Raw genomic sequence first — 25,217 nt, 5'->3', positions numbered from 1 at the left:
TAAAGGATTCAAAAGCATGTCTTCATCAAGCATGAGTCTGGATTTAAAACAAAGTATTCATGGACAAGTTCAAATTCAAATTCAAGAACATTCATGTGTCCCTATGCAAAGCAACTTTAAACTTGATTAAATGCTTAAAGAATATGGACTATCTTATAGAAAAATCTGCTTATTCCTATTCACATCAATTTTCCATAAGTATCAATAAAGATTCAATTCAAGGACAAGTTATTATGGACTCCATTTTTTTCCTATGAGCAATCACAGATAGAGGATTCCAAACCAAAGGAGTAGTGGATAAAGTTATCAAGGATGTCCCAAAGAAAGAAGAAGACTTCACCCCACAAGGATGATCAAATCAAGCAAGGAAGAAAGGTCTACAAATGAGAAAATTAGCCATCAGCGAGGGTTCAAGGGCATGAAGACTTACAAGTCCATGATCAATAGAGGGAAACCCATCACTTCAATAAAGTGAGATATTAAGGGCAATTTCAAGTACAAGTTCACTAAGAGAGTTTCTTATAGAAAGAGAATGAACAATTGAAACAAGGATCAAAGATGAGCAAAAGATAAGGTGGCATATAGTCATCATTCAACCAATCAGATAGCTCCAAGTGAACATCTCCAAGACCATCCAATCAAATCATTCACAAATGGATGTGGACCATATAATTTTCTCATTGGTTCATATTCAAGGGGATATAACATTTTAATTTCTCATTCGGCCAAAGGATGGTGCCTCATTATCATTGGCCATGTATTTAACAACTGTAGCAACCCTGAATAGGGTTTGTCACAAATTAAGGGTCATTGGTTTCAAATCGATCATGCCCATTCATTGTATTTGGAGCTTCTATATAAACCTCGCTCCTATCATTTGTAAGGGGGAGACTTATTGAAATTGTTTCTATAAGGCTATCAAAGTAATTTCTAATTCATAGTTAGTTCTCATGGTGGATTACTTGTGTGGCTTTAGAGTATTGCATGGTTTCTTTATTTCCTCAATTGGGATAGGGATTTTATTTCATGTTGAAAAGAAGTAGAAGTAGTTCAATGGAAGATATTGTTGAATGATGATTAGCGGTGGAGCTATTGTCCATGCCTTTTGGTACTTGTTGATTGTAAGTAACAGTATAAGGTTCTAGGCCTAGATTACAAGTGTTTAACTTCTATTGGAAATGTTCATTTAGATTGTGCCTTCATAAGGTATTTGAATGAGTATTGACAGTGTGAAAACTATTCTCACATCCTTAGAAGATACCACCCTCCTATGCTTATTTGGCACAACGAAGCAAGGATTGGTTAAAGGCTCACCCCATCATTAACGTTGTCTTGTATTTTTAGAGTTAGATTAGATTCTCTAAACCCTTATCCCTTTGTAATTTGTTTGGTTAGAAAATGTTAACTTAGTTGATATCCATTGAATGAATAGTGCAAGTCTGTTTGTTTTAACCAACATATCACATCAAAATAACTGAGTGAAAGTCCACAATAAGAAGGTGTTAAGAAGTAAAGTCCACACACAACTAAGAGGAGAGGGATGGGGGGTTAATTAGTTGCTCCAATATACTTTTTAATCCAACAATCAAAACAATGATGCACAACAATAAGAAACCATACAGCATAACATAATGATTTTGTTGACTAGGGAAACCTTTGATCAAAGGGAAAACCCCAGTGAGAATGGTACCCAAAGATTTTGTGAAAGGATGTGACCTTGTTGAGGGTCAATTACAAATGCATTTTGTCCAACAATCTCTATTAGAGGGTAGATCTTTGTTAGGAGACCTTAAACCCTTGTTAGAATATTCCAACCCTATTAAAGGACAATAGGAAACATATAGATCCATTGCCTAAATGCTTCAGCAAGAGTAAAGATCAATTCTTTAGGAAAACATATCCAAAACATTCAATTGACTGATTTACAACTTGCTTGCCAAAACAATTCCTTTGAAGCTCAACTCAATCACTTATCTTCTTTGATTATCCAACATCAAAGTTTGCATCCACTGCTCACATACATGATGATTGATGATTTCCAATTGAGGAAAACATCCTTCTTTTATACCCCTCACAATTAATTAATTAGGTCAGCTTCTTAAGGCTTCCCCAATGTACAATCAATTACATAGGCCCATGCTAAGGCATACACACCTTCATGAGCATCATTACAAATATTACAATGTAGCTCCCACACATTACAATACAGACATTATATTTTACTATGATAAACAATACATTTCCTTTATATAGTTGGTTGTCAATAAAATCCATTGCATGTTACACAACAATGACCTTTCGAGAGTAATCCAAATGCCTTGCTATCACGCGCATAGATGCACGAACAAGTCTTCTACCACAATCCAAGCTCACTGACATTGGTTCTACCTCGTCAATAAGATACAGTAAATATATGATCAATTGCCTTTGCCAATATTCCCTATATACTGGTCTATTACTAGTCTTCACCAAATGAATTGTAACTCATCCAGAACTAAACATAAAACCTAGCGAACATAGACATGATGTCTATACTCATTCTTCCACACAAATCTAAGCTCACATATCTTAACATGTCATGTACCAACTTCGTTGTGCTAACAACCACCTTGCAATATATAGAATCTTTGTTTGTTATGAACATACAAACATGTGTTGTTATCAATGACAAAACTTGTCATCAATAGAACACATAAACTATTGATCCAAGTGCCAACAAGATCCCGATTTCCAGCAATATCCCATGTTGATTTTAAAGGAGGATCATTGCAAATGTACTAAGCAATGCCAGATTGGTATGTGTGTTCCAAATGGCAACAACCTCTAGTTCATAATGAGAAAAGGCTATAAAGAGACATGTCCCTTCATGGGTCATGAACATTCGATAGTTAGACATTAATATAATAATAAATAATATCTCACATAATAATATATTATCTAATTAATATATAGAGATATTATATCTCACACATATATATAATATATATTTATATATTTGCACTTTAATCTCATAGTTTATCCAACTGAAGCTACCAAACATCAACACTCCCTCTTAGCTAGGAAGGATAAACACGAGACAGATATTATACTATTGGCAATATTAGGAATGGTAAATTTTAAGGATATCGTTGATCAAAAGATATCCACTATTTTCACATTTGATATCATGAGTATTGGCCTCCAGAATATCAACGTATGATATTCACCAACTACTTTGAGTAATGGCCTGCAGAACATTAACATATGATATTCACCAAATACTCTAAATAATGGCCAGCAAAACATCAACATATGATATTCACCAATTACTCAATAGGTTTGATATCATGAGTATTGGTCTCCAGAATTTCAACATGTGATATTCACCAAGTACTCAATAAGGTTTTATATCACATCTAATATCACGAGTATTAGTCTCTAGAATATCAACACATGATATCACCAAGCACTCAATAAGGTAATGGCTTGCAGAATATCAACATATGATATTCACCAAATACCTGTTATATATCTATACAAACAACTCATAGACTATCAAGTGAATGACATCTAACACTTAGTTGTTGATTTACAAGATACAATTCATCGTGATTTGTTTCAACTATTACATAAAATGTATATCACGACTTAAGTTATTGTAAGATCGTCACCTTCAATAACTTCTGCAAACACAAGTGATAATCATTTGGAAGTCGTCACTTCCTCATGATGTACATAGGAGGTAGGCCCATTCAGAGAAAATAGCTCTTATAGTACATATTGAAAATACAAATAAGAGAGAGACTGCAATTAATGTAATACTCAAGGAAGATACTTATCTACATATCATATTTGATGTAATCTTTTATATTTCTTGATCAATACTCCCTCTAAAATTCTAAATCTAAACTCTATATATCTCTTATATTTTGCACACACATTCTCCTCACAATTCTTATTTCTTTTTATATCTTCATGCATTCCTTATGAATTCACATATATACTTACCATGTATCTATATAAGAAAAATTAAGTAATATATTTCAAATGTGAAAAGAGAACCTTTAAATAATATACTTCTTGTAGTTAAGTTTAATATGTACGTGTCTGAGGTCTTAACTCCTTATGGGTGATACAAAATCAATGGTGAATTTGACTTGCATAGTCCTCCCTTTTTCATGGAATGGAAGTACGTGTTATTGGTGTTAATAGTGGGTCAGCACGTAAGGATCATAAAACTCCTTCCCTCTACATGGTGGGCCACTTCACAAATGAATAAGTATATGGTCTTCTTTACCAATGGTTTACTATTTGCTCCTCCTTATAGACTTTATTCAATGGGTTATATGGTAATGTCAACTTGCTTAGAGAATCCAATCTACTTCCTTCCACATTGGATGTCAATTTCTTATTATGTCCATTCCTTTGACTTTGTCGAGGCTCGGTAGGTATGTGATTACATCAATATATAAATGATGTTTGTCATTTGGGGTGACGGGTTCGTAGATACCCCGAATCAGATGGTATTACCGCTTGATGGCATTTATCTATATGTCCCTATTGGTAGGTAGATTGATTAATCTCTAATGGATAAAGTTGAATATGCATTCATCTTACTTTGGTTACATGTACCAAAGGGTGGGACCAATATGGATTGCACCTTAGATTTTATTTTAAGTATGCACTCCACCTTGTTTTCATGCCATAGACTATCGGGTCGAGCCAATTTCATTAAAATCACCTACGATCAATTTTCATTTCTTCATCATTTATTGTGATTATATGCCAACTGAGAATCATTTGTTAGTTTTGAATCTATATAATCCTCTATTATTTGATCTCACTGAAAATACAAGTTGCCATATATGATTGCCGCCAAAACTCCAACCATATTGCTTCTCCTTGTGTTTCATCGTTTCCTCTATTCCTATCAAGTTCTAGTGAGTGTTCAATTCTGATGGTCAATGTTGGTTTGCAGTAGCAGATACGATCCTTTCAAAATACATATCTAGAGAACAAACTTCTACCATGGGACCCGCTAAGTTGTCACGCATGACTCTAGAATTGTTCTACAACATCTTCCCTCGGATTCTTGCATAACAATAATTCGTCTATGCTTGCTACTTCACTAATTCCTTTGCTCCTACGAATTCCAAATTCTAGAGACTTCATATTTCCTTTCCTGTGCAATTGCTGCTAATAATAGAAGATAAAATTGAAGTCTTCCTTTCTTAGCATTGTACAAATGTAATACAAATTTCCTTATGCACCCAATCTGGAATCACCAATATTCAGTCTGCAATCTTGTCCTTATAGCATTGAGGTCTTTAGGATCTTCCTTTTAAGCAGTAACACTCTCTTCAAGGGAACCTTTTTCTCATACCATGTTGATTTTAGAGGAGGATCACTGCAAATGTACTAAGCACTATCAGATAGGTATGTGTGTTCCAAATGGCAGCAACCTCTAATTTATAATGAGAAAAGACTATGAAGAGACATGTCCCTTCATGGGATATGTCTATTTGATAATTAGATATTAATATATAAAATAAAAAAAATATCTCACATAATAATATATTATTTAATTAATATATGCATATATAAATTATATCTTACACGTATATCAAAAATATATTTATATATTTGCACTTTAGTCTCATAGTTTATCCAACTGAAGCTACTAAACATCAACATTCCCCTTTGCCATTGATGGCAACATATGGTGAAAAACCATCAATCCAAACATAATTTGCAACTTGTTGAACACTTAATACAAATTTTTCTGAATATCGTCAACATATACAGCTCTCCTTTACTACTACTACTCCCTTTTCACTGAACTGATTTTTTACTTGTTCTCTTCCCCTTGACATCAATGGTAAAGGCGTCAAAATGCCAAACATTTGTTCTTCTGAAATGCTCCCCCTTTGATGAACATCTCCATCAAAATATTTGTATTGGATCTAGCCAATCTACAACAAAAAAACATGTCAACTACCAACAAACACTTTTATGCCAAAAACATTACATAAGAGCTCTAGAAATAAATTTGTTCACTGTGACCACTCCGCCTAAGGAGAATTACCAAACATCACATCCAAATGAATGAAATATGCTCTAAATATACTTGACTAATGCAAATCTATATCAATTATTCTGCACTAGGTGGGGCCATCACCCCAAGCATACCTCTAAGATACTCAAAGGTGCCTTTTGCCAATGGTTTAGCGAATATCTGCTATTTGTTCTTTTGTACTCGTGCATATTCCAATCTAGTTTCCTTCTCACTAACTTTCTCTCTCAAGAAATGATACTTATTATGCTTAGTCTTAGAATGTAAAATAGGATTCTTAGACATATTAATTTTACTTGTATTGTCACAATGCATAATAGTAGGTTCTGAAAATGTAATACCAGTGTCCTTTAGCATTTGTTTCATCCACATTATCTTATTACAATTGTTAGTAGTTGCTACATACTCTGCTTCTGTTGTACACTGAGAAATACAATTTTGCTTCTTGCTCAACCAAGATACTAACCTTCCTCCAAGGAAAAATGCTCCTCCACTTGTGATTTTCCCATCATCTACATTTCCCACCCAATCAGCATCAACATATGCATACAATTTAATCATTATCTCAATCATACCATAAGCTGAATTCCAATGTTCCTTTTAAATATATTCTTGCTTTGTTAGTGGAAATCCATCAAGTTGTTCAATGTAGAGTTCTCTCAAGTTTGACATTCAAGAAAGGTGACTTAAAATCCATTTGATATACTTTGAAATTTTGTTAGATGCATAAGCCAAAAACAATCTTCCAACCTCTAATGTTGCTACAGGGGCAAAGGTTTTTTCAAAGTCTATACCTTCCTATTGTGAATAACCCTTACATACCAATCTGGCTTAATTCCTTACTTCTTGCTCGTCCATTTTATTTCTGAAACCCCATTTTGTTCCGATAACATTTTTGCCTTGAGGTCTGAGGACTAATTCCCATGTATTGCTCTTTTCAATATGCTCAAGCTTGTATAGCATCTATCTAATATTCATCCTTACATGCTTCATCAATACTCTTAGGTTCAATACAAGAAATCAAACAAATTCCATTTCTTACCTTTCTTCTTGTCAATATTCCTCTACTTGCATCACCAATGATCTGATCATCACGATGGTTCCTTGCAACATACTCAAGTGCTCTCTGTTCTTCTCTAGGTTCTTCAATTTGTACCTGAATTCCATCATCAATTTCAAAGACTAAGTCTTGTTTTGTATTTTGATTTTGTATTGGTATATGACTTGTATAGCTTATTTGAATCATCATTAGAATTATACTCAAAGGTTCTCTCTTCTACTTGAAATCCTTCATAAATTTTGACATTTGCACTTTCAACAACCTTCTTTAGTCTCAGATTATAACATTTTTAAGCCTTACTCTTAGTTGAGTATCCAAGAAATATGCCTTCATCATTTATAGGTTTAAACTTCCATATTCCATCTTGTCTTTTGATGTAACATTTGCTTCCAAAAGTTCTCAAATATTTAACAATACTTGTGTATGACCAAACCAAAGTTCATAAGGTGTTTTACCTGTTCCTTGCTTGATCTAAACTTTGTTCATGGTGTATACTTCAATATTAATTGATTCTCTCCAATGAACATGTGATACCTTACCTTCAAGTAACATTGCTCTAGCTGCTTCACTCGCTATTTTGTTTCTTCTCTGTGCTATACCATTCTTTTGTGGTGTCTTAGGTGCTAAAACTTGTCTGCAAATACCATTATCCTCACAAAATGCATTGAAGTGATTAGAAGTAAACACTTCAACTCTATCACCTCAAATATTTTATCCTCACTCCTTATTCATTCTCAAATTTTGCTTTAAATATTTTGAACTTATCAAAAGCTTCTGATTTTTCTCTCAAAAAGGCAACTTGATCATCAATGGAAAGAATCAAATACCTTTCACCGTAAAATGTTCTCGACTTTGTAGGTCCACGCAAATGTGTATGAACAATTTCCAACTTTTCTTAAGTACTAAATGTTTTTCTTGGAAATGTACTTTTGTTTTGTTTAGCCATCCCACATTCCTCACATATCATGTTAGTAAGTTTCACAATCTTAGGTAGATCTCTGACAACATTAGAATTACTCACCTTTACTATATTATCAAAGTCTATATGATAAAATCTTCTATGTCATAGCCAACTATCATCAACTTTTTCAACAAGACAACTAATCTCAATAGATTTCAACTAAAATACATTACGTCTAGTTCTTGTTCCTATGGCAATCCCATTTCCATGCTTATCCTTGATTGAACATTTCTTATCAGAGAATTGTAAATCATATCCCTTGTCAACAAAGTTGTCCAACACTCGAGAAATTATGTTTCAATCCATCAACAAAGCATACATCTTCAATGTTAGTCTTACCACCAAGAGTAATAGATCATTTTCCCTTTATAAGACAAGGTGCATTGTTACCAACTCTAACAGCACCTCCATCATAGCTCTTAAGTTCAACAAACTTATCTTTGTCACCTATCATGTGATGTGAACATCCACTATCTATAATCCAATTAGATTTATTTTTCTCAACATGTGAAATAAGTGTTTTTTCTTCTTTAATAGGACTCTCTTCTTTAATAGCAATAAATTCGATTTCATCTTCATCATCGCTATCTAGAAAATTGATTTCCTTAATTTTGATTTCTTCATCACTAACATACATACAATCTTTATGAATCTTTGATTTGTAAGGTCTAGGTTTTACCTTAGATTCTCTTGTAGGACTTCTAGCAGAAAAATGACAAATCTTCATACAATGCCAACAAACAAAAGGCGCTTTGTTTTTTAAAATACCCTTACCTTTAGGTTCGCTTCTTGCTATCAGGGATACAAATTCATCTATCTTTCTTTCTTCTTCTTGAGCATTTGCTCAATCACTAGCATAATCTCCAAGGATTCCACTGGTACTTGTATTTTTTGTTAGTACTTTCTTATCTTTGTGTTGTTTACCATACAGGTAAAGAAAATGAACGCATACAGAACAATGAAAATGAACAGCAGAATTATATTCGCATATGCCAGAACATACATTAGGCTTCATAATATTCGCAATAGTAGATGATTCATGATTTACAATGATCCCAGACGGGATATAAATACTACCGCCGAACCTTCCCGAAGGAGTCCGTCGGCCACAAATATTCTATCCGCTACAAACTATTTACTGACGACATCGGCTACAGAATACAAAAACACCGCCGGACATCACCCCGTCGGCTACAGAATATAGAAACACCATCGGACATCATTCCGTCGGCTATAGAAACACCTCCGGAACCATCCAATCGGCTACAGAATACAGAAACACTGTCGGACATCATTCCGTCGGCTACAGAAACACCGTCGGAACCATCCAATCGGCTGACACCATCCCCCCCAAAAGAAAAGTCGTCTCCGGACGACAATTACAATATATCTGAGACAAATTAACAAACAAAATATATCATCAAAGTGACTACAACAAGAAAAATCTGCTTCTGTCACATCACTTCCACATTCATCCCGTTACATCTGTAGCCTCTGCTAACACAATACTGTCTCCTCAAGCTGACCTTAATCGCCACCTGTGTTGCTTTCTCTGTTTTCAATTCCACTGTACCCTGAGCCAAGTGTCGTTGCACTGCCTCCAACTAGATGATTAGCTCCTCCCAAGCTCTCTACGCATCCACCAAGACAGCCTCCCAACCAACACCTACTCCAAGTGCCTCTGGTACACAAAAAGTCCATGCCTGCAGCAACTTCAACTCTTCTCCACTGGTCAGACTCCCACAACTGATATCCGCCACGATTGGGGGTCCGGTGGGGTCGTGGGGCAGCGCCCCTCGCCGCCAAGACCAAATTAGCACTTCGCAACCCACACAGAAATGCACGGAACCCACCATTTCTGTCATTTTCTGTCAATTTTGCACTCTTTCTGGCAACTACAGATGCGTCCCCTTTCCTTTGGCATTAGATGTAACTCATTCTGAACAACTTGAATCTGTCGTTGTTTTTTTTTTTTTGTTTCCTTTGGGAATTTCTCCTTCCTGACGAAATTAGTGTGCCTCTCGAAACTCTTGGCGGAAATCCTAATCCTCTAGATGGAAACTGCCGAGCACACAAATTGAGAACTGCCAACGGCAAAAGAATGATGGCCAACTGCCTGAAAAATGAGAACAGCCTTCCCCCGTATGCCAACGCCAGTTACATTGTTCAACTGAAGCACAGAGAAAACCCAAGAAAGCGCATCGAAATCTTGTATTCCCGCGGAGAAGTCTGCTGGCCAGAGGAGTTTTCTAAGTTCTATGCCCACGGTCCTCTTCCTTTTACCCGCGGAGTCATCTGGCGAGAATGCTTTCTTTTAAGTCCGCGGCCTTCCTATTTACTGGCGAAGACTGCCCGCGGAAGAGATTTCCAACATTTTATAAAGTATGTTTTAAGCCCACGGGGCTTGCTTGGCAAAGGACTTAAAAAAAAAAAATTGTGCCCGCGGACAGGCAGTTGCCTGCAGGACTTTTTAGTCCGCGGGCCTTTCTGTCCGCGGGGCCCGCTTCTTTTTTTTTTTTTCTCAATTTTTTTTGTTTTTTTTTTTTTTCAAATTTTTTTTTTTAAAAAAGAAATCAAATAACAGAGGTACCTCCATTTTGCCTCCAGGCATCGCCATTCTGCAACGACGACGGAGCCAGCTGGCCATTTTGTGACAGCGATGGAGTCTTCCTAGCACCGTATAGTTGCAATTTAAATCCATTGACTGTCGGAGGTACCTTCTGCCCATCCAAAGTTGATAATCTGATTGCTCTATTGTCGCCGACGTTCTGAATCTGATATGGTCCAACCCATCTGGCCTTAAACTTTTCCACTTTGATTTCATTCCGACCGTCGTATGCCTTATGTCTGTTCTGTGCCACCTCCGTCGCCCACTGTGCCTGCGGTCGTCGTGCAACTAGATTATTTCCTTGCTGTCGGTGCCCTTCCACTAATTTTATGCTGCGGTGTAACCTTTTCTTTCCACGCGGTCCATTCGCCATGTACCGGACAGTGGGATCTTTCGTTTTTCTGTGTTCAAACTGTATGTTCTTCCCCTCAGTTTCAACCATGGCAAGTTTTCCTTCTTCCGCTTCCCTGCATTCCTCCGAACATTCGTTTTCCTCCTTTTTCTCATCTTCGTCGACCCTTAGCATATTGCAACTCGGAAAGAGTTCGTAGTCTTCTATCTGCCAGTGGTAAAGGCCATTCAACGAGTCCAGGTCGTTGTCATTCGATCCTCCGTCAAGTCTCAATACTCCTTCATCCGGTTCCATTCACCTCTTTCCTTCGTCATCACTCTCGCCTTCACTGTCAGAATCTGACAATGTTGCCTCCTCGCCAACCAAATGCGTGTGCAGATCAATTATGAATCTTTTGCCTCCACGCTCCATTGATAGGGTATTGCATTTCCAATCATGTTTTACTTTTGCTTGCACCAACCAATCTCGTCCCAGAATAGCATCATATCCTTTTCTTTTCAATGGAATGACTACGAAATCCAATAAAAATGGTTGCATACGAATGGTTACCGGTTGTGCCCTCAAGGTTCTTAACGGTTTGATCCCGTGCTGGTCTACAGTGAGCAACTGAAATGCAGGTGGCCACAATGTCGGCTTTCCCAACTTCTTCCAAGTATCCTCCGACAACAAATTCACGCCGGACCCTCCGTCGACAATTGAATCTGTCAAAACATTTCCCAAAATCCCCATCTCGACGACCGCCGGATGCCGTCCGAATGTGAGTGCCAGCAGCATTGAGTCTGTTGTCATCACTTCCCTACTATCCCTTCCTGTGTCCTCCGGTGCTTTCGAAAACGGTGTATAATTTAGAATGGCCGTCTGTAACTGGGGCATTGTGAGAAGGAGGTCACTTATCTTGACCGGTATCTGTGTTTGTAAGATCTGTCGTACAATGTTTTGTTCTGCGAAGTTCCTTGCCAAGGTGTCGGTGATATCCTTCAACTGAGATGTCCCCGCCGACGATGCCTTTGCAATGTCCGCCTGCGCTTCCCCCACTTTTCTCTTTTCCTCTGCTTGCCTCCGTGCAATTGCCAAAACCTCCTCTACATCCATGCCAACAGTGATCAAGTTTACTCCAGCCTTTGGACACTTGGAATCTTCGTGATCGCCAGGTCCACACCATCTGCATAATAATTTCGGTGTGTTTGCCGCTGTACAATCCCAAGCAAAATGACCCCACAAATCACATGCTCGGCATTGAACAATCGGTCGTTCGTTTGCATCATACTGGGTTCGACTTCAGCTTCCATTATTATTGTTATTGTTTGCATTGTTGTTATTTTGCCCTCTGCTATTATTCCTATACCCTCCGGATGTGGCACCATCAATGTTTGCATTTCCGTTACTGCTCGACGGAGAAGCCTGTTGCGTAAGAAGCACCTGCAGAGATCCTCTTGTCTTCATGTTAAAGGGACAGTCCTTTGTCGAATGGCCCATGATCTGACAGATGTCACAGAATTGGTTCTTCAGACACGATCTCTTAGTATGACCGTCGGTCTTACATTCCGTGCACCACAGTTCACTACCTTTTGGCTCGTTCTGCATATTTTTAAACTCCTTCATCATTCGAACCATATCCTTCTGTAAGGCACGAACCTTTTTGCTACTACCTTCGTCGTCGCTGCTATCATCTCCAGCAGATTCATTGTCATCAGAGTCAGAGGAGCTAGTTTTCTTCTTCTTTGTCTTGTTCGCACTTTCAAGGTCCAGTGCTCTGTTATAAGCATCCACATATGACGACGATGGCACAATTTTCATTTTCTTCCGCAACTGCGAGCGTAGGCCGTCCACAAACCACCTTTTCTGCAATCCGTCCGCCGGCTTGCTTTCCATTTTGTTTATTAAGTCTTTTAATCTCCTTGCGTAGACGCGGATAGTTTCGTGCCTCCCCTGTTTCGTATTGAAAATCTCTGCTACGATTTCATTATCGTCCCGTAAGAGTTTAAATTCCGCCAAGAACTCCTTTTTAATGTTATCCCAAGTATCCAGCTTTTGTGGATCTGTATCCGAAAACCAATCAATTGCCACGCCCCGTAGGGTTGCCGAAAATTGTCTCATCCAGTCGTCTTCATCAGTTATGCCATTTGCCCTCCAGATCGTTTCACATGTTTTGCAATGTCTAATGGGATCGGTCGTACCATCGCCTTCAAATTTCGGCAGCTTCTCTTTGGGTCCCACCATCACAACACTAGAGGTCTGCACTGTCACACCGAAGGTCTGCACTCCTACACCGGCAATCGGCACTCCCACACTGGCGGTCGGCACTCCCACACCGGCAGTCTGAACTCCCACACCGGTGGTCGGCACTCCCACACCGGCGATCGGCACTCCCACACCGACAATCTGAACTCCCGCACCGGTGATCTGCACTCCCGCACCGGCGGTCTGCACTTCCGCACCGGAGGTGTCGACAACTGCGAACCCTGGTGAAGAAGAAGGATCCTCTGAAATTGTTTCCCACGGAAGTCTATCCTAGACGAAGAGATCACTTCACGCTCGTGCTCCGTCGGCATTGCGAGCCGTGCAAGTTGATGCTCTTCCGTCAGAGTTTTCCTCCCTTGGCGAACACAAGTTCAAGAACTCCTCCCATGCTTCTTCCACCAATTCCACCCGCTGCCGAGTCTCCTCCAACAATTCTTCCGCGCTCTGGTGTTCGTCAGCAATCTTCTGAAATCTTCGTCGGCGTTCGGCTTGCTGTGCCAGAATTAAATTCTCTTGCACAGTACGGATTCCATCTTTTCCCTTCGCCTTATTCCGATCCTTGTTAAGCTGATTTGGCATTAATCTTCATTCCTCCCACCTTCCAAATTCATAAGGCAACAGCGCCAAATGTTTTCCGTACAGGTAAAGAAAATGAACGCATATAGACAATGAACACGAACAGCAGAATTATATTCGCAATAGTAGATGAATGATGCTTTACAATGATCCCAGACGGGATATAAATACTACCGCCGAACCTTCCCGAAGGAGTCCGTCAGCCACAAATATTCTATCTGCTACAAACTATTTACAGACGACGTCGGCTACAGAATACAGAAACACTGCCGGACCGTCGGCTACAGAATACAGAAACGCCGCCAGAACCATCCAGTCGGCTAACATGTGTGCAATAGCTCTAAAAGAAATCTCAACTCTAGGAAAAGCATCTTTTAATCTACCAATTTCAAAAGCTTGAAATTTTCCAATTAGCATTTCTCTATTAAAATCTTGAATAAGAAGGATAACTTCTTCAATTGCATTTACTTGTTCTCATAAGTTGGTGTCAAAGATCTAAGAATCTTCTAACAAACTTCATCTTTTGTTATGGTTCCTCCTAAACTTTTTATACTTGTAGTAATCTCAGTGATCCTCTGCACATATGCTCTAGCAGTTTCAACTTCTTGCATTCTAACATTTTCAAGCTTAGTTTCCAATTCTGCAACTTAGCTTTAACTTTTCTAATATAACCCAAATATCATGTGCTAGGTCAAGTCCTTTTACCTCAATGCATTTCGACTCTGATAGGGCATTTATCAATGCCTCCCTTGCAATCATATTACACTAGAATATCTTTTCCTCATAATATATGCTCGAAGATAGCTCATCCTTTGTTTTAACATGTATTTTAGTCTTTGTAATTAACCAAAAATCAATACCCATGTAGATCAAGTGTGTTTGCATCTTATCCTTCCAATTGTCATAGTTATCATCATCGAATTTAGAACTTTCCTTCCTATAAGTCATAGATCTCCTAAAGCTGCTAAGCTCCCTTCTCAAAGAGAACCTGATGCTCTAATACCAATTGTTAAGAAGTAAAGTCCACACAGAATTGAGAGGGAGGAGTGAATCAGTTGTTCTAATATACTTTTAAATCCAAATTTATAGATAAAATTCCAACAATTAAAACAATGATGCACAACAATAAGAAATCATACACCATAACAAAATGATTTTGTTGACCAAGGAAACTCTTGATTAGAGGGAAACCCATGGTGGGGATGGTACCCAAAAGATAGTATACTAATATATAAGTTTCTTGTGAAAGGATGTCACCCTATTAGAAGTCAATTACAATGCATTTAGTACAGCAGCCCCTATTAGAGGACGAATCCCTATTAGGAGACCTTAAACTCTTGTAAGAAGGTTCCAACCCTGTTAAAGGCTGATATGAAACAAATAGACCCACCGCCTACATGCTTTAACAAGAGCAAGAACAATTCTTCAGTAATAACATATCCAAAATAATAAACTAATTTGCAACTTACTTGCCAAAACAGTTCCTTTGAAGTTCAACTCAATCACTTCTCTGCTCTGAACATCCAACATCAAAGTTCACATCCATTGCTCACATACATGACAATTTATGATTTCCCACTAAGGAAAACATCCTTCCTTTAGGCCCCTCACAATTAATTGATTAGGTCGGCTTGTTAAGGCCTCTCCAATGTACAATTAATAACATAGGTCCATGCTAAGGCATATATGCCTTCGTAAGCATCATTACAAATATTACAATATAGTTTCCACATGTTACAATACACATATTACATTTTAAAATGATAAACAATACGCTTCCTTACCATAGTCGGTTGTCAAAAAAAGACACTAGGCGTTAGACAACAACGACCTTTCCAGAATAATCCAAATGTCTTTCTATAATGAATATTTGTGCACGAACAAATTTTCTACCACATACCAAGCTCATTGACATTCATGATTAATCCTACCTCGCCAATAAGATACAACAAATATACGATCAACTGTCTCTACCAATAATCCCTATACATTGGTATGCTACTAGTCTTCGCCAAATGAATTATAACTCATCCAAAACTGAACATAAAACCCAACAAACAAAGACATGATGTCTATACTCATTCTTCTACAAAAATCTAAGCTTGTGTATCTTAACCTGTCATGTACCAACTTCGTCATGCTAACAATCATCCTACAATATACAGAATCTGTTTGTCATGAACAACAAACATATGTTGTCATTGTAAATGAACAGGATCTTTGATAGAGATAAGAAATGTTATGACAGACTGGAATAATATTGACTCAGAATTGTTTCTGAATTACTTACCAATTGATGTCTAATGTAAATAGTCTGATTTTATGTGCTTTGCAGATCTTCGTAACAGACAAATAGAATGGAGAATGGACAACTTTAGATTGATCGATGTCTTTGATTGCTGGTAGGAGAAATCGCAGTAAGACTAAGTATTATCGTGTGATTGATATCAGTATATATTGACGTTCTCCTTATTAAATACACAAGGCATCATGTCCCCATAGAGACATGACTCTACGTGGCCAATGGCCACGTAGGGTCATGTCCCTACATGGACATAACCTTTGATACAACCCTAATAACCATTTGGTGAATCATTATTATATGATAAACATATTCAAATCAACTCATGTTATGGTAACAGCCCAATTAGTTAAGGAATATTGTTTATGTATAAATATATATATAAACATATATGTATGTATATATATGTATATATATGTAACTCTTATCAAGAATATAAGACATATAAAACAAATGTATATGTAGAATCATGAGTACATATACTTAATATAATGTATACTTCACTTCTGCGGAAGCTACACTTTAACACTCCCTCTTAGCAAGGGAGAAGTGATAAAAATCCTACATGATATCAATATCCATGATATCTATGCACAACACTTTATCTAACTTTAATACTCTGAAATAGTGACTTGTCAAATAACTATAATCACAATGTTACGAACAATATCATAACATGTATTATGATCTCTAATTGTCCAAAACAATATCTAGAGTAATCATAATACTTTCGTTACCAATAACTTTCGACATATCCGGAACGAAAAACTGTCATAATAACAGGCCTATCATTTGTAAAATCGTCACCTTACAAAGATTACCTTCTGAATATATATGTCCATGAAAGATCATCATCTTTCATTACATATCTAATGCAACTAGACAAATTTAGAAGCATAAACACATAAAATTGAAACTTAAGTTCAATGTTCAAAATCACAATTTAATCATACCAAGTTTTCCTTTGAAGTATTCCAATTTTACTTTGGCAAGAGGTTTGGTAAAAACATCTGCAGTTTGTTCATTTGTACTTATGTAATCTAGTTTGATAACATCTCGATCTACCATATCCCTAATGTAATGATATGGTATTTCAATATGCTTAGATCGATTGTGAAAAACTGGAGTAGTTGAAAACTTGATACAACTCTGATTATCGCAGTGAATGATAGTTGGCTTCAAGGGTTTCTTAAACAACCCAACTAGCAATTTTTGTAACCATATTGCTTCTCTGGCTCCCATGGAGGAGGCAATATATTATGCTTCAATGGAGCTTAATGCAACTGAAGATTGTTTTCAGTTGAATCAAGAAATCATCCCAAATCCGAGACTGAAGCAACATCCTGTAGTACTTTTACATTCAGTAGAGCTGCCTGCCCAATCAAAATCTGAATATCCATGAAGATTGATTTCGACTTGATCATATCTAATTCCCATACCAACTATACCTATTAGATATCTTAAGATATGCTTGGCTGTCATTAGATGTATCTTCTTTAGTTCACACATGAATTGACTTAAAGTATTAGTAGCATAACATATATCAAGACGAGTGTTCACCAAATACATTAATGATCCAATGATCTGCCTATGATAAGTAGGATCAGTAGGTTCAAATTCGATCGTATCATCCTTCAATTTATGTAAGTTGACTTCCATAGGAGTAGTAACTAGTTTACAATCCATCATTCCAAATTTCGTCAAAATATCAATAGTGTATTTTCCTTGATTTAAGAAAATGTAGTTCCCCTTTTGCCAAACTTCTAGACCTAGAAAGTAGTGAAGAAGGCCTAGGTTTTTCATATCAAATTCTGTTGTTAGTTCCTGTTTGCACTTGTTTATAAGATGTTCTTCACCTATTATTAACAAATCGTCAACATATAATACAAGAATAATCATATCATCACCATTTATTTTGAAGTATATGTTTGGATCAGCTTCATTCTTAGAAAACCCTAATTTTGTTAGGTAGCTGTCTATTCTTTCATACCATGCCCTGGGTGCTTGTTTAAGGCCATATAGTGCTTTCTTTAATTTACACATATGCGAATTTTGGTCATGAGTGATGAACTCTTCTAGTTGCTCAATATAAACTTCTTCAATTTCACCATTTAAGAATGTTGTTTTAACATCCATTTGATGGATTTTCCATCCTTTGGATTCTGCAATTGCTAAGATAGTCCTAATAGATGTGTACCTAGCAACAAGAGCAAAAGTTTATTCATAATCGATTCCTTCCTTCTGTGAGAACCCGCGTGACACAAATCTAGCTTTGTATTTTTCAATGCTGCCATCAGGTGCATGCTTGATTTTGTATAGCCACTTAGAAGAGACAACTAATTTGTTCTTTGGTCTGGGTACAACATCCCACGCATCATTTTTTAGTATTGATTGATATTCTTCAATCATTGCATCTTTCCAAGGTTTGCTTGATAAGGCTTCTTCAACATTTGAAGGTTTTGTTTTGATAAGTCCAGTTAGTAGTGCCACATAACATGAATGATTTCTTGTTCTCTTGATTTCTCTGATTACTTCATCAGGTTCAACATGATTCTCTTCTATCATTTTCCTAGCCTAAAGTGGTCTCTTTTTGTTATTGGAATTTTCAGTATTCTCTAGATTTGAGATAGTAGGTGAAGAACGTTCAGTATCATTCTCCCTCTCATTTTCTACTGAATGATCTTCATCTAGTTCAGTAGTAGGTTTTGCATATGATTCATCAATGTTCTTAGAAAGATTAAAGGCAATGTCTTCTTCAAATTTTACATCTCTACTGATCTCAATTGTTTTTTGACCCGGAACATAGATCTTGTAACCTTTGGTTGTTTCACTGTATCCAATGAGTATTTCCTTCTTTCCAGATGGTCCTAATTTTGTTCTCTTCTCTTTAAGAATATGAATATAAAGAGGACACCCAAATATTCTTAGGTGACTTGATACCTGAAAATACTTCTTTAGGAGTGGTGTTTTCTAATATTGAGTGAGGACATCTATTTTGAATATAAGCTGCAGAAGCTTCAGCCCAAAAGGAGGTATGAAGATTTTGGTCATGCATCATTGCTCTGGCTGATTCAATAATTTATCTATTTTTTCTTCTAGAACTCCATTCTGTTGAGGATTATATGATACAGAAAACTCCCTCTTAATCCCAACAGTAATGTAAAAATCTTTGAAAACTTCAAAGACGTATTCACCTCCACTATCTGATCTTAGTGTTTTGATTTTCTATCCACACTGGTTTTCAACTAGTGCTTTGAGTTCTTTAAATTTAGATAATACTTCAATTGATCCATTTTGTTTGAGGAAGTAGATCCAAGTTCTTTTAGAATAGTCATCAATAAAAATCACATAATAGAGGCATCCATTTAGGGAAGGTATAGTCATAGGACCACATAGATCAGTGTGAATAAGTTCAAGTACAGATTTTGATTTGTGTATACTTATAGGAAAGGATTTCTTTGTGTTCTTGCCTAGGGCACATCCTTTGCAAATGCCTAAGTGATCAGTTTTGAGACTAGGTAATCCTTTTACAATTTTTCCTATTGATGACAATGCACGGAAATGAAGGTGACCTAATCTTCTACGCCAAATTTCAGTTGAGTTTGATGTTTCATGATTTAGGGCTAAATTTTGCTAGTTACAAAGTTTATATAAACTTCCATCTCTAAATCCAATAGATATAGCTTTCTTGATGTTAGAATTCTTTGGCCAAGATAGAACTCTATCCTCTTGGAAGGTGATTCTGTATCCTTGATCAGCAAGACCGGAGATAGAAACCAAATTCCCTTTTATACCAGGTACGAATAAAACATTTTTTAATTGGAGAGTAATACCTGAATTTAGTTGAATTGAACATGATCCGATACCTTTAACCGGATGTGTAGAATTGTCTCCAATGGTTACTTCTTCAAAGGAGTATTCTTCGAAGCTTTCAAATTTGTCTCTAAAACCTATAATATGACGTGATGCTCCACTGTCTATAATCCAAGTGTTTTTGTTTGAGTTTAATTCACTTGAGAGTGCTAAATAAAATGCAAGGTTTTCTTCTTTTTCCTCTCTCTCTTCTTTGATTTCTGCTAGAGCTGCTTGAATTTTCTTTCGTTCAGGGCAAAAGTTGTGAGTGTGACCAAATTTGTCACATTTGAAACATTGTACTTTTGACCAATCTCATTTCTTATATGATTTGTTGAATTCTTTCCTATTACGTTTGAATTTGCCTTTGTTTTCTTTATTGTTTGTATTAGCATGAAGAGCTTGAATGTCTCCCTCTTGATTTATGTTGATTCCTCTGGAAACTAATCTTGATTCTTCTTGACTGCATTTATTTTTGAGTAATTCAAATTTAAGAAGGTCAAGTTGAGAGCTTAGACCATGAATAAAGGTTTCCCAAGATAGTGGAAGTCATTTTAATGCTATGATGCTAAGTTCTTTGTCATCAACTTGACTTCAAATTGTTGCAAGTTGATCTTTTAACTTAGAGATTCTTGGGAAATAGTATGTAATTGACTCCCCATTGTTCATTTTTATATATAGGAGATCTTGCTTTAATGTTAGTAGTCTACAAGTGTTGTGATTTCAAAAGTGTTCTTAATAGTAGAGAAGATCTCAAAAGCAGTTTTAAGACTGGATATAGAAGGAAGAATATGATACTTTACCAAGTCTATAATAATTTTCATGGCTTTGTTGTTGTGCCTCTTCCATGCCGTTTTATCTGGATCATTTTCAGGTATTGATTTATTTGATTCTATGTACTCTTCTAACTCCATCTCTCTTGGTACAATCATGATGAAAATTTTCCATGATGAAAATTTTGATGCTCCCTTGAGTCAATTCTCTAATCTTACATGATTAACCATTTTGAATTTAGGACAAAAATCTAATATTGAGAATTCTGAGATTTTAATTTTTAACTCTGAGAATAGGATTCTCTATTAGGATGGCTCTGATACCATGTAAATGAACAGGATCTCTGATAGAGATAAGAAATGCTATGACAGACTGGAATAATATTGACTCAGAATTACTTACCAATTGATGTCTGATGTAATAAGTCCGATTGTATGTACTTTGCAGATCTTCGTAACAGAACAGTAGAATGGAGAATGGACAACTTGAGATTGATCGATGTCTTTGATTGCTGGTAGAAGAGATCACAGTGAGACTGAGTATTACCGTGTGATTGATATCAGTCTATATCAATGTTCTCCTTATTAAATAAACAAGGCATGTCCCGGTAGAGACATGACTCTATGTGGCCAATGGCCACGTAGGGTCATGTCCCTACATGGACATAACCTTTGATAAAACCTGATAAGCATTCAGTGAATCATTATTATATGATAAACATATTCAGATCGACTCATCTTATGGTAAGAACCCAATTAGTTAAGGAATATTATTTATGTTTAAATATATACATATAAAACTCTTATCAAGAATATAAGACATATAAAACAAATGTATATGTAGAATCATGAGTACATATACTTAATATAATGTGTACTTCACATCTACTGAAGCTGCACTTTAACAGTCATCAATGACAAAACCTGTCATTAAAAGAACACATAAACTACTGATCCAAGTGCCAACAAAGATCTCAATTTCCAACAGAAGGAACCTTGAGTTGTCTCAATTGATCACACAATTTGTCTACATTGTTAACATATAATGATATAAGCATCCTTATTTGAGAGAGAGTTGGAAATTTGTTATTTCATCTTGCAATATCAAGTCTTCAGTTCTGTATGTTGTAGTAGAACAAAACTCGCATCAACAGAACCTATAGAGTTCCTAATAAAAAATGCTGTCAGTCTTGAAATGAAATAAAGACAAAATTATCACATCCGCCTATGCATGCAAGAATACACGAGCTCTGGATTTTAGACTGCAGATCATCTCAGACAGCTTTAATACTAGTAATAACAATAATTGCTTTTTCTGTTTCAGTATCAGAAATTTTCATTTTAGACAATTTACAGGATAGAATTTTTAATTTCTGCAAGTGCATAACGATAGCTGACTGATAGTGTTTGAAATGAAGAAAAAAGCAATCTTAACAAAACCAGTGTTCGAAATTGTTGCACTTTATTAGTACAAAGGGACCAATTCCCTGTTTCAATGTGAGAGTTTCATGGGAGAATTTGGAGGACTTTATTGTTCCTTGATCACTGCTCACTCTCAGCTTATCGCATTTAATCTCCTCAGTTTAATCTGGGATGAAAGAATGGAGTTATCAAGACCTCTTTGATCTCAGAAAAAAATGTCAGAAAGGCTTCCCCTGCTTTTCTGTAGACAGCAATATTTTAAACATATCAGTGCCCGAGAAATAATACTTTATACTGAAAATCTTAAACTGCGGCATTAGCCGAGTGTGCAAAATAGCAATAAATGGCAACGCTTAGTTTGGTATTCCCTAAGTGGCAAATTCTATTAGAAGGTTCGAATCATCACTACTTAGCAAGTTGCTGATGCTGTAAGGAAATATAAAGTTCTACTTCTCACTGGACGGACAAAGGATGCTACTGCTGCTGGGATACCAGTTGCAGAACTTGAGGTGTATCAAGATGCCATTCTAACTAATCATTCCCCAAAAGAAATCATTCAGGAGTCTATGAAACATATCTATAGACTATAACCTTTCCATCAAAGCAACCACTGATTGCCATTTCCTTAGACGGTGACCAAACCCAAAATACTAAATTCACAGACAATATATTGCTGTCTCTTATAAAATAACATAAGCAAATTAAAGATCGGCATTGTTTGAACTAAAAAAATTACTGTAGTTGACGTCAGTATAGCTGGTCTTACAGGATGAATCCCTGTGAAAGTGCTTTTTAGGTGTTCATAATTCCAATCAGCTATATGCATCTAGGTAACTATATCATGTTAATTAAGCAGTCATCAGAACCTGAAGATAAGCTTCATGATTCACACTGATCAATATTTTAATCCACATTATGGATTTTCAACGGTAACGGATGGGTAAAGCCGCTTACAGATGGACCGGTTTGAAGTATTGATAAGAAAAACATTGAAGATGGTGATTGAGTGGGCGAATTGCTTGCCCGCACGTATTTGAGTACCCAAATATGAAGCTTACATGCAGAAAGTTGTTCTGGAACTGAATGCTTACTACTCAAAGAGAAGAACCAAGGTACTACTGGAGGAATTGTACTAGCTATATGAACAGAAACATCACAATAGTTACACCGACGCACTTACATCTAAAGGAATTCATCTACGCCCTTGGCTTGGTTTGCAATACAAGGGTTTGGGAGCCAGCATTCTCTGGTTTAATATTCATTGACCAAACACTTCTGAAACAAGGGAAAACAAATATACACTCTGAAAGACATTGTAAGATAATCAGGGTACGTATTTCAAAAATTAGAATCTGCATGATCCTAAACAATGAAAACATCGAAATCAAGAACACAATTTTACATTGGGGAATCTCGTGAAGCAGTTTGTAAGACTTAGCATCGGAGGACCATGCAGTGTCCACCGAAACCTCGTGAAGGTAAAACTTTGATTCTCTGTTAGAACTCTTCATCTGATATTAAATTTTGTACAATCTCCGACATTTAATCCTAAAGGCAAAGAATTGCTGGGGATGCAGCCAATAAAGGAAACAAAAATGAAACGTTAACGATTAAATCAAAATTCATAAATCATGCCGAAAACACCCCCATTTTAAATCTTAAAACCACAAAATTCAGTTCAAGTGGCTTGGGAGTAATTAAATCCAGTGTAGCAGGCAAACCAGTGATCCTTTATCTAATATGCAACAAACACAGATCCGATGCCGACGAATTTGAATAAAGAAAACACTCACTGAAATCAGAGCGAGTTACCTCGGAAGTCTGTAAAATTATGCCGTGTTGTCAATGTTTTCGACGGGAAAAATCGGCAGAGTCTGCAGAAAATTTTAAAAGAAATCCTGTCCAAGTATAAATTTTTGTGAAGTGGAATGAGCGACGGCCACTGCTACCCAAAATTTTATATGATGGCTGGTTATTTCAATTGATTATAAAATAAAAGGCTTGCATTCTAGTGTGCAATGTAAACTAAATATTTGTCCTTTTTGGGACCCCTCTTTCAAATTCATATATATTTGCTGCTGTCTTTCCCTCTTTCCCTTCCAACATAATATTATTATTATTATTTCATTCTAAACTGTGTTTTCAACCCGCTAATGAAATTTTAGAATTTTACTGCTTGTTGGTAATTAGCTAAAATTTCATCATCAAAACTTATTTTAATAATTCAAATATTAATATTTATCTGCAATCCAATTGGCTGCCAGCTAAAAGGCAATGAAAAATTTACCATTTAAAAAGTTTAAATAAAGAAAAATTAAAACTGCATATGTCGGAGGGGTTATTGCTAGCTTTCCCTCTTTACCTTCCAACATAATATTATTATTATTATTTCATTCTAAACTTTTTTCCAACCCGCTAATGAAATTTAAGAATTTTACTGCTTGTTGGTAATTAGCTAAAATTTCATCATCAAAACTTATTTTAATAATTCAAATATTAATATTTATCTGCAATCCAATTGGCTGCCAGCTAAAAAGGCAATGAAAAAATTAACATTTAAAAAGTTTAAATAAACAAAAATTAAAAAGTTTAAATAAAGAAAAATTAAAACTACATATGTCGAAGGGGTTATTTAGAGTATCTTTACACTTATAGTGCATCTTTAATGTGCTCAATGTGTCCATTAAATGAAAATAAATACTAACTTCTCGACTGCATCCATTTAGTCATTATTAAATAAATTCATTCCTCCTCCATTTTGCATCTGGATTCTAAGCTTGCTTAAAAATAGAGCGGGTGTTGCTGAGTTTTTTAAGGAACATTTAAAGGGGAGCAGTCCCAAATTTTACATATAAATTTGATTTAAAAAATTAGCTCCTAAAATCAAGGAAGCATCCATGAAATTGAAAATGAAATCAGCTTAATCTTTTAAATTTATGATAATATAAATTGTTCTTTTCAGATTTTTTAGTGGGATGATTTCACTTTGATGGGATGATTTCACTTTAGAGGGAAAAT

At 36.2% G+C, this 25,217-nt stretch overlaps 1 protein-coding gene across 7 annotated transcripts in view; it reads right to left on the bottom strand.

Annotated features, from left to right (window-relative positions):
- The window catches only part of LOC149568150 (uncharacterized), a 69,297-nt gene extending 45,068 nt beyond the window's left edge, over nucleotides 1–24,229 (bottom strand). For 2 of the 7 annotated variants that reach the window (XM_089821150.1, XM_089821151.1), the window contains exon 1: nucleotides 24,012–24,227. The gene's annotated coding sequence lies outside the window, so the exon portion shown is untranslated. Of the gene's footprint in view, nucleotides 1–24,011 lie in introns of all 7 variants that reach the window. The other 5 variants (XM_089821149.1, XM_089821146.1, XM_089821152.1 and 2 more) reach the window with 4 other exon arrangements.
- Between the last annotated feature and the right edge of the window lie 988 nt (nucleotides 24,230–25,217).

The sequence above is a fragment of the Cupressus sempervirens genome, chromosome 3, assembly GCF_028749045.1.
Source record: "Cupressus sempervirens isolate cs-2001-9-10 chromosome 3, ASM2874904v1, whole genome shotgun sequence".
Classification (NCBI taxonomy): domain Eukaryota; kingdom Viridiplantae; phylum Streptophyta; class Pinopsida; order Cupressales; family Cupressaceae; genus Cupressus; species Cupressus sempervirens.
The sequence above is the reverse complement of the archived record's forward strand: the minus strand, read 5'-3'. Positions and strand labels throughout refer to the sequence as shown.